At 42.3% G+C, this 13,905-nt stretch overlaps 1 protein-coding gene across 1 annotated transcript in view; it reads left to right on the forward strand.

The window, feature by feature from the left end:
* The first annotated feature begins 1,436 nt into the window (after positions 1-1,436).
* ppp1r16a (protein phosphatase 1, regulatory subunit 16A) overlaps positions 1,437-13,905 on the forward strand; it is a 32,234-nt gene continuing 19,765 nt past the window's right edge. The window contains exon 1 of the mRNA XM_079489714.1: positions 1,437-1,573. The gene's annotated coding sequence lies outside the window, so the exon portion shown is untranslated. The remainder of the gene's footprint in view (positions 1,574-13,905) is intronic.

Raw genomic sequence — 13,905 nt, forward strand, 5'->3', positions numbered from 1 at the left:
AGTTTTTTCTTTTAAAGTTTTTTTTTAAGTTAAGTTTTTTTTAAGTTAAGTTGTGTGTGTGTGTGTGTGTGTGTGTGTGTGTGTGTGTGTGTGTGTGTGTGTGTGTGTGTGTGTGTGTGTGTGTGTGTGTGTGTGTGTGTGTGTGTGTGTGTGTGTGTGTGTGTGCGCGCGCGCATGTGTGTGTGTTTTTGTGTGTGATACAGCTGCGCCCTCTGGTGGTGGGCGGGTGGTGTTACAGCGTGACACACACAGACAGACACACAGACATGATCTGCTGGGTCTCATGGTAAATGCTCACTGCGTTCGCAATAAGCTTTTACACATGCATGTTTAAAAAAAAAAAAAAAATCACTCATTAGCCTCAAAACAATGTATACGTTTAATCCTTATGAAGGTCAGAGTGTGATCAAAATTATGAATTTACACTAAACAGTGGAGCTTATTTGGCCAGTGTGCAGACCTTATTACACGTGGCTGCACTGCCTTTCCTCTCTGCCATGTACTAAAACACACAACTCTTTCATGCATATGGATTATAGAAATACTTTCAACTTGCCAGCCTGCCTCCACTACTTGAGTCTTCTTACAAAGACAATTCTGTACTTCCAAAGTACTGTGCACTATAAAGGATTGACAAGTAATGTATCCTATCAAACATTGAAATGAATAAATGCAGTATGAAACAGGCACTAATAATATGACACCATAATGAAACACAGGTGTTATATAATAGATTTCCATGCCTTTGATCCAGTCTTATATTGCGCTGATCTGAGCAAAGGTCATTGAGTTATATGGGCATTTGAAGTGTTAAACATTGCTGTAGTGGCCCCTATGGCAATGTGTGCAATTTATTGGACACATAGCTGGGGGACCATGTCGTGGCCCCTGGCTGGGGGACCATGTCGTGGCCCCCGTCGTGGCTATTTGTGGCAGCGGTGGCCGAACGGATAGCGGCGCGGTCTAGACACCGGAAGGTTCCCAGTTCGAACCAGCCGTCCGACACGTTAAAATTACCACCGCTGAAATGCCCTTGAACAAGGCATCAACCACTACGATGAAATGTGTTCTATGAGCAGGGCCTGGCTGGAAACAAGTTCTTGAGCTTAGCCCAGATACCCTGGGTAAATATAGATTTCATTTCATTTCATTTCATTATTGTCATGGCAGAGTGGCAGAACCCTGAACAGGGCAAGTTTGGTACAGCTTGGACTTGCACTTGGCAGAAAAGTGAAGATGGAAAAGTGAGGACGCAAATTGATATATGCAGCACATCAAAATACATTTAATTGAACGTAATTACATTTTTTTAATGACATTACATTTTGACGTTATTTTCTTTTTTTTAATGACGTTTATTTTGACATGACAACATTTCAGTTCACTGAGTGAACAATGTCGCCCTCTCGCGGCCACTGCCCCGCAGTGCAGGAAGGAAGGAGTGGCGCCGGCGGTCGGCTCGGTTGTTATGGTGAAGCTTTTCCCCTGAGGGCGACAGCACAGCCAGCAGCTGATTCAGTTTCACTGTTTCACAGCAGACCTGCTGACACTCCGGCCAACACCGACTCAACAGGTAAGAGAGCAGCAAAATAAATGCCATGTTTGTTTCATGTACCTTCGCCCCTGGACGCTGTGCGCGTTTTTGCTCTTTCTCCATTATATCCGTATGAGTTATATGAATACATATTTCAAGCACTTAACTTAAGTAATATCGCCAACTCTTCCTCTGTGGAATAAAGCCGCGTACATCGTCAAACCGACGTCACAGAAAGCTAACTAGCTGGTAGCCCGGACATTATGCTTTACCTGGGTGCTGTACTTGATGAACGGTATAATATGATGATAAATGTGTTCATGATGAATGTAAGCGGGTAGTCATAACGTTTTAAAACCCCTAACCACCTGTTGAGCGTCCTGTTCATTTGGCAGACTGCTGGTTAATCTGGTGCCTTCAGGCCACAATGATAATCCTAAATTCTACAGTGTTATTTTAATGCAGCTCATTCTATTGCTGCTGATATTTAAATGTAGGCCTACCTGATTTTCACAGAGAAGGAACACTTTGACAGGTGAATTATATGGCCATGTGTCAATCGTTTTCTTTTCTTTTTTTGTTCTTTTTTTTTTCTTTTACAAATTATAGCCCTCTATAAAATGTTGACATTTCCATTGAATATGCCTGTGTAGGGCAGTGGCAGTGCAATGGTTATAAAACATTTTCATGTCAGGGTCCCCCAGAAGAATGTATTTGTCTCCGTAAACCCCCCATCTGAAACATGGTTAGGGTCGGTGATTTATGTTGTTAAAAAGGTTCAAAATTATTCTTTTTTTTATTATTATATTTTTTGTGCCAGCTCTAGATCTGCTGTTTTCAAATAACTGAATGTGTATTTGGTCCTCACTTTGAGAAACACTGAACTATAGGGGACATCAGAATGGTAGAGATTACAAATCATTGATTAGTACTGTCACGTGAACATTTGTAGCTGTATAGTGCATATGAAGGTCCTTGAGATTATCACAAAAACCTAGATTATGCATTGCAACATTGTGTATGCACTGTATGCACACAGAGACACAGTTGTTCACTGTAACCTTGTGATCTTTACAGGAGGTGACTGACTGAATCCAAATGATCCTTAACAATGGTGACAATGTTTTCTGAACCCTGTTCATTTTATTTGATTTTACAGAACTTTAATCAAACTGAACATAAACCATAGTCCAACCGTAGGCTAATCAGTACAGAGAAGATTTCTTCAATACTTGAGGTTTCTCTGCAAGGGCTTTGGTCTCCTTTTGAATCACTTGAACCCCAAATATCAGCAATATTTGGCTAATCATCACCCCTAGCCGCAATTTGCAACTCTAGATTTTTTTATAATGGGATGAATCTAGAGTTGCAATACCCTCCATTGACTCCCCACTCATCATTTTGCGTTTGCGATCTGCTTGTCTTAAACGACGTTAAACTCACCAACATTGCAGCTGTAGTCCAAGCTTGAATTATTCTCTTTCAATCTGCAAAGCTTGTTTTTCATAAAAATCCCCCGTAGACATGTTATGAGCTACTTTCTGTCAAGAAGAAGAAATGTTGGAGTTTGGAAGCGCTCGTTTTTATTAAGGGGTCGCGCTGCTGCCTCCTGCATTATGTGCAAATGCGAAACAGATGCATGCAGGGACGTTCAGTGACTTACGACGAGCGCTTCCAAACTCCAGCACTTAGAAAAAGAATCACTTGCACAGAATTTCTTGACAGAAAGTCGCTCATAACATGTCTACGGGGGATTTTTATGAAAAACAAGCTTTGCAGATTGAAAGAGAATAATTCAAGCTTGGACTACAGCTGCAATGTTGGTGAGTTTAACGTTGTTTAAGACAAGCAGATCGCAAACGCAAAATGATGAGTGGGGAGTCAATGGAGGGTATTGCAACTCTAGATTCATCCCATTATAAAAAAATCTAGAGTTGCAAATTGCGGCTACATCACCCCCTGGTGTTAGATACACCAGGGGGATGATTAGCCAAATATTGCTGATCTACAAGCTCACAGCGGGTCGGAAAAGTGTTTGTGTAGAGGGGAAAGAGAAGTTATGTTCCGTTGTGCATAAACGGTGCTTGGGCTGCTTTAATTTAGACTGAACGCAGATTCAAATACATTTTTTATTTATATAGGCCTATACTAAAATATATCAGAATCATAATGTGATTTATTAGACAGGTGTACCTGACCAATAAACACTAATCTAAAGTGATTAGTGATAGTAAAGTAATCAGACAAAGGACTCAACCCTATAGTACTAGAGTCCCAAGTATAGATATTCCAATCCTGATTAAATATTACTCAACTACAAGTTCAAAGTTGCTACGCTATGCCAAATTTGTACTCGAGTCACATACACATAGACAAGTACTGGAGTGCTTCATTTTGGGCGGGAACCTCTTTTGGTGTTAGCATTATGTTATGCTTTAGCTATTGAAAAATAGCAGATCTACAAGCTCATAGCGCGCCACCGAGTGGCGCGCTACGAGCTTGTAGGTCTGCTATTTTTGAAAAATCGAAGAACGACTGACATAGAAACATAGCTTTTTCAGAAAACTGTTAGAATTTAGAAGGCATTTGTAGAATCGTTCCCAGGTCAAAATGGGTTAAAAATATTTAGGTATTCAAAAGTACATTGTGGAAGGAAGGCACCGGAGCAGTCTCGGACAGTTAAAGCCTTTATTTACAGGGTGCAGGCACTGCAGGCAAAACGACAATGTTTCGATGTCAATACATCTTCGTCAGGTCATGGCCCAAAGACGCTACAAAAACTGGCTTTGAGGATTGGGGGTAGGCCCTTCAATTAGCCAATGTCACACAGCCAGTAATAATTAATACATACATCCTTTTTTTTACACTTGGCGAACTCAAGTGGAGCGTACAAAGTACATTTCATGTTTTTATATTGATGCATTGTTGTATAAAAATCTTCCAAAAAATATCATTAATAGTGAAAATAGCAGATCTTCAAATCTATGTGTGCAAATGAAGCATTGCTTATGTGGTGAGTTGAGTATGTTAATTATAACTTATACAATTGCTGTGGTTGTGTTGTGTCTCCCTGCTCTTCTATTGAGACATTTAGATCGTGTCAAAGGTCATGTCTCACCTAGACACAGAATCTGAATTTTGACCTGATGGTCTAAATTTATCCCCTGAGCAAGCAGGCTGGCTCGAGTCTGTATGCTGCGAAGCCGGGTTCAAATCTGGGGTAGAAGAGGAAAGTTACTGCAGTAGTGCTGCAGCCTGCTTTAACCACTTTAACACTCTATTCTTAAAACAGACCATAGAGTTACAAAAATACTTATTTTGTATGTCTACCGGTACACCAATCCAAATCTCTTCGTAAAAGAATAGCCAATCTGCTATTTCCCGCAAATGTTCCCCACAGAATAGGGATGCTGGGGTTAAATTCACGTGTAAAGTACCATCTTAGAACTCTGCCAAGTTGTCATTTCATAAAGACTTGTATATGTCCATGCCCAAAGTTCACAAGGGCAGTCTATATTTGGTGATGTTTGTTGTTTCTGTAATTGTAAAGTGCTGACTGCTGAGTCATGAATGAGCTGTCAAATTCCCTAGTCCACTAAAAACTAATTTTAACCATCCAGAGCTTCCCTGTACCATTGTACCAACAATACCAGTGATGTAAATAGGTTTTCAAGAGTACAGTAGTGCATCCCGTGGATGCAGAGGTCGTTGTTTTATTGCGTCCCTTAACTAACTGCGTTTTGGGTGTGTATTATTATGAATGAAAGGAAGATGTTAATATTCGCCACTCTGGCCATTGTTTATATTTGCATCTTCTTGTACAGTATGTGTCTTCCTGCTCTGTTTCCTGAACGCGTGCACCCCCCCAGCCCCCCCCCCCCCCCCACACACACACACACACTTACTTCCTGGGTAGAGGCAGTGAGGGGAGTTCAAGCAGGCTACAGCCTCCCTGTCTCCTCCTCATCCTTCCTTCTCCTCCATTATTTTTCTCTCTCTCTCTCCTTTCCTCTCTTTCCTCCAGGCCTGTATCCTCTTGCTCTTCCTGCAACTTTTTTTGTGGTTAATGTCAAGGACCTCCATAACTCAGAGTGTAAAAATGTAACAAAATGGAATCCATATGTATATACTGTGTATATATACTAATTTGTTACACTCTCAGAGTTACAGACCTGTAAGGGTCCATTTGGAACCCCCTCAAGGAACCCAGAGGGTCCCTGAACCCTACTTTGAGTAACACGTTGAATGCACATTGAAAATAGCTGATAATCAACAGAAAACAGCATCACTTTTTTTCTGTGAAAGATCTACCAGTATCCATCTATTATACATTTGAAAACATGTGCCCAAGCGCACGCACAGGAACAAAAGGCACCAGCTACTACGTCACTGACACACTGCAACACGCTGCAACACACACTGCAACAACACACTAACACGACACAGCCTTACCCTCCGCGTCGATCCACGGCTATCTCCTCATGTCGCGCCGCACGACCACATTCCACAACACCCGCGTAAACACTGTCATTGCACTGCCACTAAAGCCGCCTCCCGTCCACACTCACAAACAACATCAATATCAATAATAAACACAAACACGCCACAAGCACCGACACCCCCGCCTAATTTGTTGCCAGGTCTATGAAAACTAGCCCAGAAAAAATGCCATTCAACACGCTACTTACAACTCGCTTACAATTCGCGGACCTGGCAACACTGCATCCTGTTTTCCCATTGGCTACGGTTGCTACAACACGCATTTGCACTGCATGATGGGAGCAACACAGCTTAATGTAGGGGTCACCGATTGCTGTGCTACATCCCCCTCATGCTCTCACCACCCCCTTCGGCTACACCACACACACTCACCTACACAATTCTCCACATGCAACACAGGCCCCTTATTGCCTAGCCCCCTCACATGGCGATCCCCACGCAGCCAGCCACACACACACAACGGCCACGTTCGCAAATATCGCACTGAGCGCACTGTGCAAATGCAATGCAAACTAATAGGCGAGTGTGCTTCGCCGCGGTATTTCCCAACGCGCCCATCTCATCGACACAACGCGCGCAGTCGGATGCCAACCTCTTCCGCGATGTATTCCTTTCCCAGTCTCACCACACCACGGACTCATTGTAACCTCGCATCAGTGTCACTGCAGACACGTAATCACACTGTGGAGGATTTGTGACTGAGTGACTGTGTGTGTGTGTGTGTGTGTGTGTGTGTGTGTGTGTGTGGGGTTTGATTTCAGCATGTTTTGCAGTGCACACCATGGGACAAATCGCCTTTTCACCCCCTGCCACTGTGCCCACAAACGCATGTACAAGAGGAAAACAATCTAAACATTATATACTAACGTCAGCATCGGGCAGATTAACACACACCAGCGTTATTAGTTGAGTTTTCTTATTGAAGTGCCTCTGATTTGTAACTGTGCGTTTATGTCAGTCACCGCTGCGATCCGTTGTTATTCAGCCACCAGCAGCAACATACGCACGGACTGGAGAGAGGCGACGTGTTTCTCTCCCTTCGGATCATGTAGCCCTCATTGTAACTACACATATTGTTCCCGAAGAAACAATGTGGGGTCACTGCAATCCAAAATATTGTAGGCCTACTATAATGCAGTCAAGGTCCCCACAAAAACATACTACAGTATGTTCTGCTCCATTCTCAACATCTTTTGGTTTCCAAAAACACTAACTTATTGTAAGTAAACCAAAACAGTAAAAAGCAGTTTCATGTGTGCTTATTTTAAATTAATTTAATTTGCTTTGATGTGAAAATAAAATACAACAAATAATAATAATACCCATCTGTTAATACATGTGAAGGGCACAATACTGGGTTTAAAAACACAGCTGAAACATGAAGTGGAGTCTGTCAAATCTCGCAATTTCCTTCTTCCCATTGCGCTGCAACGGAACTAGGATGAGCCGCCCGAAGGGCGGCGAAATTCTAGTTTCTTTACAAGCAACATGGCCAGATGATGAAGTATAAACTCTTTACTCTCGCCTCATGTCAATTTTGTCCCACTCTGCCTGATGGTCTCTCTCTCTCTCTCTCTCTCTCTCTCTCTCTCTCTCTCTCCTTTTGTGGTCTTATTAAGATTGTTGAGTGATTATATAGGGCAAGTGAAACCCTTTACACATGACAGGACTTAGGAAGTACAATCCCTGCTCTTCTAATCAACCCTCTACCCCCCGCCACCCTCTCCCCTTCCCTCCCACATCATTTAGTACTTTTCAGTAAATTAGTCTGCAGGGCCAATGGTTCAGATATAATATGGAGGGTCATTCCAGAAAGCACCAAACTCAACTGTTTGTTTCAGTGAATGAATGCAGGAGCCACGTGTGTCAGAACTGTAGCCATAGGTCATGTCAAACTGCTTTGTTAGGCCGCTGATACTAAACGGCTTTTATATGAAATGGTCTTGTGCTGCCAAAACAAGCTCCCGACTCACAACTCTGAATGTTTTTGCCAACTATGAGGTTCATAGAAATAAATAGTTTTGGCATTATTTGTTGCAGATGGAGACAACTCAACTTGCCTACAGCTCACCTTTTTATTGCAGCGTTGTACAGATAATGTTGGGCGGCTACATGGACATATACATAGACAACTGTTCAGCATTGTCTTCCATTTTGTTGTTTTAAATTGTATTATTGTATGACACAGTGGAGTCTAGTGACCCCCAGGTGTCCTCGAGGAGGTTCCAGGGTGGAGATGTACCGATGTTTGAGCGGTGCTAGCACCACAGCCGTGTGTGTATGTCTGTCCGTCTGTTTGGAGCATGGAATGTCTGTTTGTAGCACGACCTATTGACCCCTGCAGATAATTGAGGTCATATTCAGGTCACACACTCACACACACACAGCATGCCCATCGCTCAGTTCACACAGGTGTGATTTCTTTCCCTTCCTGATTCGGATTCCTATAACTTGCGTATCGGTCGATACTGAGTACCGATCCGATACCAGTGTGGAATTTAACAAGATCTAGGACAGTGGCTCTGAAAGTGGGGTCCAGGGTCCAGTAGTGCTACATCAACGGAGGCGTGGTAAATAATTGATTACTGTAAATGTCATAATTATCATCATGTGATAAATTCTGTGCTATCAGATTGCCATAGACTGGCATACTCGCCGATACCGAAACCAACATTTTAGGCAGTATCGGCAGCTTTTCCGATACTGGTATCTGTATTGGAAGAACTCTTTTCAAGAGGGTCCCCAGCAAAATGGAAATGGCTGTGAGAACTTGTGAGTTTGTAGATCTGCTATTTTGGTAACATTTAGAAGGGGGGGGGGGGTGGTTGGGTGTGTGTGTGTGTGACGTGTGTGTCGCTCATAGTGGTCTTATTCATTCCAGTTGTTTGGGGAATGTTTATTTTCCACGGCAGCTAGGGAACACTTCCTGTTATGTTATTAGGAAAGGTGCAGAGGGACAATGAAGGCTCATTTATTTAATGCCCTGTAGATTGTGTTTTATATCAAGCGATATTTGTCAAAACACAAGGTTCATACGGCAAAGTGTAAATGAACCTTAGCGACCATAAATATTGTTATATAACATCCAGTGATGTAATAGGTTTTCAATGTAATGAGTCCCGGGATGCAGGGATGGTCTTTTAGATGAGTCCCAGGGACATTTTATGAGTCCCACTTCAACAAGTCATATTTTGCCATTTTTACAAATTGCAGCATTTAACTCCCATTTAATTTTATATGTTTATACTTATAATGTGGTTATATTCATGTAGAAAACAGAAGAAGAAATGATTATTATAACTAAAGCTAGCAAAATAAACTAGAATTAAAAAACAGTACAGTAGTACAGTAACAGTAGTGCATCCCGTGGATGCAGAGGTCGTTGTTTTATTGCGTCCCTTAACTATAAACTGCGTTTTAGGATGCAAAATGCACCGTATTTTAATCTCTGAACATCCTTAATTCCTTTCACACATTTAACCAGTGTTGTAGCCTAGGTTTCTTCAGACGATAATTATTCCCTGCACGACATGCATGCGCGTGGTTAATGGATGAAATGATTAGCAGACAGACTTATTATCCCAAACTGCATTTAATGGATGCTGGGTTTCATGTGGTTAAAAAAAGATACCTTTTATAGAAACAAAGGGAGTCTACCAACGCGCCTCAAGCCTAAAAACGGGCTGATCCGGTGCTTCACAGGTACAAGGACTGGAGTTGCAGAAGGAGAGACTGGAGCAGCGCCTTTTATTAGGTGCTAAAGTACATTTGGGCATGTCTTAAATACAGGCTGGCCTATCAATGAGCCAATGACAGGATGCTCATTGATAGCCCAGCCTGTATTTAAGACATGCCCAAATGCTGCCACCCTATGACTCTGATGAAGACTGCAAGGTCGAAACATTAGTCTTTTGTATACTTTAGCACCTAATAAAAGGCTCTAGTCTAAATGTCCGTGCTGCTCCAGTCTATTCTCCTTCTGCATACCTTTTATAGACTTCTATATGTGTATGATTCCATCCACACAGTTGGTCACACATCCTCTTTTCCCAGTCTGGCTGCATGGCCAGACTTGTAGACAGAATATATTTTGCCACCAACCAATTGCACTGTGTGTCTGCCAGACAGACGCATGCATTTTTGTAAAAGATGTAGGAGGTTGTAACTCACTGGCACACTTCTCTGCTTCTGCTGCCCACCACTGACACGGACAGAATGTTAGATATTCACTGAGTCAAGTATAAATGTTTTGACTAAATATGGGTATGTCACTTGTCTTTTAAAGGACCACTTCACCACTTTTCAACCAATCTTCATATAATAGGTCCTCACTAATAATTATGATAAAATGGCACACGTTTTTTCTACTCAGTCTGTGTCTCATAGGAGGGCAGTGGGCAGTTCAGAAACCCGTCCACCAGTGACATCATCGATGGTGAATCCAAGCTAATACAAACGGCAGGCTTTCTTTTCCTGAAAAGTTGCAATGCAAAAGTTGAAGCCATCGTTCTCACGATAATACAAATCTAAATATATTTTAAAACAAATCGGGTGTCCGAACTGCCCAAAGCCCTCCTATGAGACACAGACTGAGTAGGAAAAAAATGGTGGTGTTTTATCATGAACATTAGTGAGAACCAATTATATGAAGAGATGTTGAAAAGTGATGAAGTGGTCCTTTAAAATAGTCCATTGAGCAGCTATACCCCACAGGATCATACAGTAGCACTTTTAAGTCCACACCCCGTTGAATTACAGTACCTTGCTGTTCGACAGGGAAAAGGCCATATTTTCGAGTGAAAAAAGTGTTTGCGTCTAGACTTTTTTTGGGGTTGTACGACAAGGTCTAAATTAACCATTACTCCAAGTTCCCTGGCTGTTAATGAGTCAGGAAGGCTGTGTGTGTGTGTGTGTGTGTGTGTGTGTGTGTGTGTGGTGCCAGACAGCAGAATGACACTGAATGAATGGAGCTGACACAGACACAGGCTACACTTGACAGCACCTTGACTGCCAGACTAATGGTGCTCTCACTCAGGTTCGGTTGGACACTCTGACACATAACTGAAAGGGCAGCTGTGGCTCAGGAGGTAGAGCAGGTCGTCCAATGACCTGTGGGTCGGCGGTTCAAATCCCGGCTCCTCCTGTCTGCATGTCGAAGTGTCCTTGGGCAAAACACTGAACCCCACCTTGCCTCCAGTGGTTGCCACAATTGGTGTGTGAATGTGGGAAGTGAGAACGCTGGCGTTGACTGTTTGGCGTTGACGCTGGCGTTGACCCCCCCCCTAAGGACCCCTGGGGGATCCTGTTAGAGACCACAGTGTTGGATTCATTACACAGTAAAATCAACATTAACTCAGAGTCTAAAAATATACCCAAATGGACCCTTATGAGTTCTTATGTTAAGACTCTAAATGTGGCTCCAAATGGACAGGTCAATTATTACACTCAAGAGTTCAAATTTTACTTAGGATTACAATGGTCCTGCCCAGACTTTAACCACATAACCCTAGCGTCCCTACTATGTCTTTAATATCAAAATAGGCAATCATTTGGTGAAAATATGCAACTCACAATACATTGGCAGCACACATTGTTGTGAGCTTGTAGATCAGTTATTTAATTTCTATGAGAAATTTGGTGTAGAGGAGGGAAATTAGTAGGAAAACGCATCACTTCCCTCCAGCAGTGATGAACTCTGTTTTAAAGTAGGGATGGGTCGGCAGCATTTTTTCCCCAGGGGGCCACTTTGATAAAGTGAGTGAAGGGCCACACATTGGACTATTGAATTGAAACTTGAAACACACAGTGCTTATGTTAGGATAGGTACGACTGACTACTTCAACTAGGCTTTTCTTTTTCTTTTTTTTACAGCTGTGCTGTATCACTCGCATGATCAACCATATTCTCCGCCTTATGTGTCTGACTAATCAGCAGTCCCGCCTCCTACCCTGGACCAGGAAATGAAACCCAATGCATTTTTCCCATAGACATTTCTTAAAGTATTTATTTAAAGACGGTTACGCCGCGGACAAAGCCAACTCGAGTCGTGACAACTCATATTTTGGACCAAACAAATAATTACAAAGAAGAAAAACAACAAAAAAAGTGTTGTAACCTGCCGTTTTTTTCTTCTTTCCAATTATTTGTTCGGCCCAAATTTTTTTGTTTGTTATGATTTGTCACGACTCGAGTTGGCTTTGTCCGCGGCGTAAACGTCTTTAAATAAATACTTTCTGAAATGTCTGAGGAAAATGAACGGAGAATCATTTCCTGGTCCAGGGTAGGAGGCGGGACTGCGACGCTCTATTAGGCAATGAAATAGCGAAAATAGACAACCTACACTACAAGCTCAACGCATCGCTGTGGATCGTCTATTTTCACTATTTTACAATGTTTTTCAAAATTATAAAAATTGCCTAATAAAGTTTGTCACGAGTCATAAATGGCCCATTGCATTATGTTATAAATATGGATCCAACAACATTTAACATTTGAGCCAACAACATTTAACATTTGAGTACATACACATGGAATGTGGAATGCAGGTATATGTAATCAAATGGTATATGTATTCATTACTAATAATTAATTGGAGGCGACTCAGGCGAGTTAAAGGCATTCCCTTAAAACATTAACATAATGCTGTCTTTTAAGCTGTAGGAGGTTTATGGGGGGTCATTTTGTTTGTCTTTGAGGACTTGTCTTCGAGGGACGGATTGAAATGGTCAACGGGCCACAGTATGTCCCCCATAACATTATTACAGAAAGGCCTCAGTCTATAACTTGGCTATATGTGTATGTGTACATCTGGGTGTGTTCTTTGTGGCAACTTCATGTGTCATTGTATGGTTCTATTTACCAGTAACCAGTCTAAAGTACGTTCCATTCCCTGTGTGTGAATGGCTTTAACTGGAAGTGGTGTAGTCTGGTGATCAGAAAACATGCTATTAGCAGAAGGCCATGGAGGTCGTATAGACTCGTAGGTGGTAGATATATATCAGGTCTCAGTGTACATGGAGGTCGTATAGACTCGTAGGTGGTAGATATATATCAGGTCTCAGTGTACATGCAACACAGCCAAGGCCAGGTGGAGCCCCTTTGCTCCAAAACGGGTTGGCACATAAAGGAAACTGGTTTTAAGAAGTGGTCGCCACTGATGTGTGATTCAGAATCAGATCACAAACAAAAGAAACTGAGACGGATCTGATGTCGGCAGATCTCTTTTGTTTTAACTATCTTTTCTTATGGATGGATGCGCATTAATTTGTAATGAGAGATTGCTGAATGCTGATACTGCAAAATAAGGTAACCAGTAAGCAAATTGTAACTTCACTAGTAAGAAATGTCTTTCTTTTTTACACACAAAAGTAAAAATGTTATGACATGGACATTTTTGTAAGTGAATAAGAAAGTCCATGCAACAATTCAGTGACTTTCCACTAATCCAGGGGTTCCCAAACTGTGGTGCGTGCACGGACGGATTAACCCCCACAAGGGCCCCTGGTCCGGTACGTTTTGCAGGGCCCCCATAGCATGCGTGCGTGCAACATTTTCATGATTTTCCGTGTTTTTATCATCTTTTTGACCTAAATTTAACTAAATGAATGGCAAATGAAGGGCCCCAGGAGCCCTTTTCAGGGCGTCAAATCTATTACCGCGCAGTCGAGTTTCTCTGAAGGGCCCATGAGAGCCAAGGGCCCCTGGGCCACGGCCACACTGGCCCAATGGCTAATTTGTCCCTGGGTGCGTGCAACCCTTGTGGTGCGTGAACAGTGAACACCCTCTAGGATGCGTGACATGAAAAGGGTAATGGCGGTTTTATGGTGTTTTTTAGCACAAACGGCAAAATCCGATAAACCACTGTTTATTGA

Source organism: Electrona antarctica, assembly GCF_951216825.1.
Source record: "Electrona antarctica genome assembly, chromosome: 20".
NCBI classification, from domain to species: Eukaryota; Metazoa; Chordata; class Actinopteri; order Myctophiformes; family Myctophidae; genus Electrona; species Electrona antarctica.